We start from the raw sequence: 6,000 nt of genomic DNA on the forward strand, positions 1-6,000 counted from the left end.
TGCTTGCTGCTCAATATTTTTGCGGCGGCAGCATGTTCATTGTATAAAAGTAAGGTTGTCCTCTGCAGCATGCTGAATATTCTGCGAGGCTCCAAGGCTCCATCATTTAACACGCTTCGACTTCTGTACAGTCAGAAACAGGGCGCTATAATCTGCTTTTTGCTGTCAGAAATAACTGGAAAATTACAGTCTCTCGATTGCATTTGTCGCGATTATGCTAGGATCCCTGGCCTCCTTCACTAAAAATCAAAATTCGGGCTTATAGAGGAGCTAGCCTTTCCAGCTTTTACTTGTAGTGTGCGTCGGTTACTCGGGAGCAATGAATGCTGGCCCAGAAAGACTCTTTGGCAAGTAAACCAGAGGTATTGCGGGTAATCTGCACTAGTTAGGTCGTATGGCATTTTTTTTTTCAATTCTTGAATGTGTCTTGCCATGCTTCGACGCACGCGTGGGTTAAAAAATATGCGTTCGTTTTATCAGGGATACGGCCAATGTGCAGGAGGTGTTCATATGATCACACACGCTTCACTTTGACCATGACTACTAGGCGTTGGCAGGTTACCTTCGCTTTGAAAGCTGGAGCTCTAAAAGCGCGATTCCGCGTATTCATTTATTGCGAGAAAAGTTATCCCATCGATGTCAAATCAGCCGGAATCATTGCATCAATTTTCTGTATTTACGAAACTTAAACAATCAATAATGATTATAGTTATTATGTAAAAATAGGGGAACATTTTGCGAGCAACAATTCTTAACACTGTAACATATTACTCATTTCAATTGTATGCAAGATTTTTTTTTTCACCTAGCCTGAGTAATTATCTCATCGCTCTATGTTCTAGCTACATTTCACTGAAGACCAGTTTGAGCCGCCAATATTACACGCACTCGAAAAAAAGAACAGACCAAACGCAGTTCCATCAATTTTCTCTCACCGACCTGTCCTGAAGTAAAGGAAGCCTCCTCGACAGAGACATGAACCTCGCGCTGATATTAGTCAGTTATTTCTGTGGCTTGCTCTTTTCCCACCTCCATTTATGAGAAAACAAGAAAGTATAAGAATTAAAAGTCAATGTATAGTTGTCTCGTCAGATATTATGAGATAATAGAGATATGACTGACAACTTAAGTCAATGAAAATTGAAGTATATCAATGGGTCATAGGACGGCATCAGATTAAACAGTGATGGTTATGAATAGTGATAAGTAATGATGGTGACTGTTACGGATAAGAATAGTAAATTATATTAATAGGCCCGGATAGTGAGGTGATAGTGTTCGTTGCGGATAGTGACAGTTACGATAGGTCTCTGGCATTAGTAGATATAGTGATAGATAGGATAGCGATAGTTAATGAATTGGAAGTTATATGCTTTCTCATTTCCGCACGTTGAAGACCTATGTGCACCTTGTAATTTTTTTATTTGATTGTTGCGTTCAATGAAATCAAGCTCTTTTACACAGCGCATGAGACCACAGCATGCTTGCCCCAGAACTTCAGTGTATCGGCAATAGGGCCCACCACTTCTCCCAGTGTACCCTGCTGTCTTTTAACCACACGCGAAGTCAGTGAGGGGCCACGTACTCATAAAATTATTTAATTCCTCCATCAGCATCATATCAAGACTGCCGTGGCAAACCTGTTCCTTGCCTCGAAGCAGCAAGGAACAGCTCAAAATTTGATTTTATACAAAATTAACTAATGAACGCAGATTATCGCGGATCGCTAACTAGCACAGTGCCATTACGCTTGGCATAAGCTTTCCAACGGTATACGGTTCTGTGTTGCAGCTAAAATTTAGATTTTAATTGCAATTTACTAAATATCAATTAATTTGGCCCAGTAATTGATTGAAATACATGTACAATTAACCAATAATCCAATCTCATGGCTGATCACGTGACATATACTATGCTTAGAGAAGTAGCGAAATAGACTAAGTCCTGCTTTAACCTTCTCTAATCTTGAAGTTCAAAGCACCAGCCTGGATCGTTTTCTGAAGTTTTACCGCGGTGACAGATTTCACGCTCTAAAAAAAAACAAACACAAAGTCAGAGGCAGTACTAGATTAAGTGCACAAAGTAAAACCTTATCATGAGACTTAAAAAGCGTCTGTAGCACAGAACTCGCCTGAAAGCTTTGTTTATAAGTATTCCCCATTCAAACAGTTCTAAGAAGAAACCAATCAATTCATGAACTTTACTATCGGCATTCTCAATGCTTTTCTCGCAATTTTTCAAAAATTTTGTGCACTCCTGGAGCGCAGACCTGGCCCAAAAGCTCGCGCTTCACTCACTGCTGCGGCCGGCCGGCGGGCGTCAGGGGGAAAAAGCGTGTCGTGCGCAGCGCTCGCCGCCGCCGCGCGAGGAGAATCGAGGAGGAAAGCGCGGCGCGGAGGAGAGTGTCGCTACTTTCAAATTATCAAGGGACTTTAGTCTAGGCGTGCGCAGTGGAAAGCGCGGTGGCGGATCACGGTAGCGCATCGCGGATCACGGTAAGCTAAAACTCTCTAATTTGATCCAGGAATCGCCGCTCTTCGCAGGGGAAGTGGCATTTGTCTGATTTCACTGTTAAACATGAAAACGTGATTTCGCCAAGCACTATTCGAAGCCTTCTCAGGTGGTATTCAAAGTTCTAAGAGTGGACAACATCGTTCTCGAAGTATACTATAGACACAGTAGATATTTCACGACAGCCCGTACGGTGTCCATTACTCGCTAGAAAGACGCTGGTGTGGAGCATAAGCCAAATGGCATTGCCTTGAACTCGAAGGGGCCATTTGGTTTGATGAACTCTGCCTTCTCAATGTCCTGCCATCAACCTCAATTTGCCATTACCCACTGTTCGAGTCTATGAAAGAGGAAAACTTAGCAATGAAGAGACGGTCTAGAGCGTCATCAATACATCTTTTTTTGCTACTTTGTTCAAGCGGCGGTAATCGACGCAAAAGCGAACGTGTGCATCTATCTTCACAAAAACGACTGGTGTCGCCCAAAAGATCTTCGATGGCTGGATCACGTCATCACGAAGCAATTTCTCAACTTGATCGTGTATGGCCTGGCATTCTTGCGGCGATACAGGGTAGTGGCTTTGACGAAGCGGTCGAGCGTGTTAGTCCATGATGATGCGATGCGTTGACAATGGAGGTTGCCGCGCCTTCGACGCTAAAGAAAAGCGCTCGCTGTAGCTTTCAAGAAGAGTGCGAGTGAGGTCTTGCCTGTATTGTGGTAGTGCTGCGTTGATGTCGAATGTGCGCTGCTTGGCTTGGCTGCGTGCATTGTCTTCAGGTTGGCTGGGGAGGGCGAAGCTAGGCGTCTTAGGTGTCGGCATGTTCGTCGAGGAAAGCGATCGTCGTGCCCTTGTTGAGATGCCAGTATTCTTCTGTGACTTTTGTTACCAGCAGCTGAGCTTGCCCTCTCTGCGAAGTTGGCGATGCTTCTTGCGATGCCGATACCTCGTTACAAGAATAACTGTGTGTTTTCCTTCGGCGGTTTCGGTGTCTGGACTACCCTAACAGACTACGACGCTTGATCGGGGTGACACCGTGTTGGGATTTAGCACCTTCATTAGATGTCACGTGGCTGTGACAATGCTGTAATCACAAAAGACCGCGCAGGCGTAGAAGCATTGAAATTAATTCTTTATTGGGCTGACTTGTGCCCTCAAAGTAACTTAACTCGGTGGCGGCGATAGCAGCGAAGGTGTTCGCTGGTTGTCGAATTACGAATGCCTATTTCATGCGTCAGGATTCGATTTAAATGCGGCGAAGAAAGATCGGGATAAAACTGCAAACAGCGACTAGCATACCCTGGAACATCATAGAACACATACGCGTGGCTACAATCTTTCGAAATAGATCCCCCCCCCCCCCCCCCCCCCGAGGTACCTTCTGCAACAAAATAACTGCTATAGTCACGTCTCGGGACAAGGAGCATGAACAAATAACCCATAAACGATCGATGCGCTACAATAACTGTGATAAGGGCGCATGCCGGCGGCTGTAGAAAGGAACAATGAAGATTTGAATAATTCGCGGCAATATATTGAAATAGTCTCCTGAAGAAATGTATATTGTTGGTCGTGATGCTCGCAAATAATTCTGTCGTCCGCAGCAATTGTTCTTGTTTTACGGGATGAGAGCCTTGTCGAGCTGCTTAAATGCAGCTTTTTCTCTCATACCTCACGTCCTCCTCAGTATAAGAAATGAATGAACTGAAATTAAATATAAAACACTTAAAACAGTTTACCAAAATACGCAGTCTTGTGACAGTATTCTTGAGACCAAATGTAACAATACGTATTAAGGAAACAAATGAAGAGGGGCCGAATGACTGAAAGCAAACACTATGGCAAGAAAAACGTCAATATCATCCACTACCCATACTTTATTGTTGCTCAGAGATGCAATGCGCTGACAATCAGTCTTCTCAAAATTCCTTAAGAAACATAAAAGAGCTGGCGCTTGAAATAATAGAGGAGCGAAGAAGAACTCAGCTGCGCACGCATAAGTACCGTTTTTGACCTTTACATTTTCCACGCAGGTGTATCTGGCGCAGGAATCCTGACAGCTCTCGCTTCCTTTGCCCTCCTCGCTGGAATACCGGTGACGCAAGGCCAGAATGACACCGATCACGCCGATCACACTGACGTCCCACCAAATCATCATGACCAAAACGACAGCAGTGTTCAATCGTCAGGAAAACTATACGAGTGCCCGTGGTGTAAGTGAACGGTCAAGCAGAACGTCCCAAATCGCACAATGTTATTCCAATGCGGGATTATCGCACTTTGTAGAATGTCAAATTTACTGTTGCGGTTCACGTATAATACCAAGTTACTGAATGTTTTAGCCAGTTATTCTCATCGGTGTAGGCCTTTTCGTTTTGTATTACATCATTACTCCAATTATTGTGTTATGACATCAGTAGACAATTAGGACATGTAAATATAAGATGGGGGATACTTTTGAGAAAGATACATGATGTACGCTTCTAAAGATATTTCGCTCCAGGGAGGTCAATTAGCGCAATAAAAGATATACTGGCTTGTACATTTATTAGACGCCGAACAAAATGCAAGACCCATTTCCAATACGTTCTACTGAAAAGCTTTTCATAGAGGTAGCTAACTTCGACAATTCTGCGCGTGCAGGCCTAGTTTTGCTTCGAATGTTAGGCAAGTTTATTCGTACATTTCTGCTGGATAGCGGCACCATGCTTTCATGCATCAGTTACCTCCATATATGTACAGATATTTCAGCTGAGTTCCAAATAGACGATCGGCTTTGACTTCAATATTATCGTTTCCTTGAAGTTCACCAATGTACAATAGAAATCGTATATTTCATTACACCAACCACATAGAAACTTTAGCTACCAAACCGAAAGTGACGAAGTATTGATTCTGGCCTTCAACTAGAAAATACAAGGAATTATACCACGATACCACGATAGTATGTTTGAAGAATGAAGAATGTAGCTCGATTCTGAACTTATTCAAGAGCTTTACTAACTCAACACACACCTCGATAAAAGGCTGCGCCAACGTATTCATGTTAAAGGGACACTAAACAGAAAAATGAAGTGGGCTTGCATCGATAGAATGCCCGTTCCTGGTTACAAAAAAGCCACTCTTACTGATAACAGAGCTGTTATAAGGTAGTAAAGAGGAAGAACAAGAACGCAGCTAGGTAGCGCCGCCACAGCAGAAACGGCCGAGGCTCGCAACTACAAATCACGTGACGCGCAAGCGATCCCAGAGGCTGATAAATGAGAATTACGTTGACCGTTTGAATGCGGTAGTCGGTTTTTTTATCGAATATGATAGCATGCTTTTATCACACGTAAGCGACGGCAAAAAGACGAAAAGAAAAACATAAATGTTGCAAGGCAATTCATTCATTCAAAAACCTTTATTCATGAAGATGACCTGAGGCGTAGAGGGGAAGGGAGTGGGTTAGGTGAGGTTTAGGTCGCCAGATTCCAACATGAAGTCTAGCA

Source organism: Amblyomma maculatum, chromosome 5 (assembly GCF_055883805.1).
Source record: "Amblyomma maculatum isolate TAMU_Amacu chromosome 5, ASM5588380v1, whole genome shotgun sequence".
NCBI lineage: Eukaryota > Metazoa > Arthropoda > Arachnida > Ixodida > Ixodidae > Amblyomma > Amblyomma maculatum.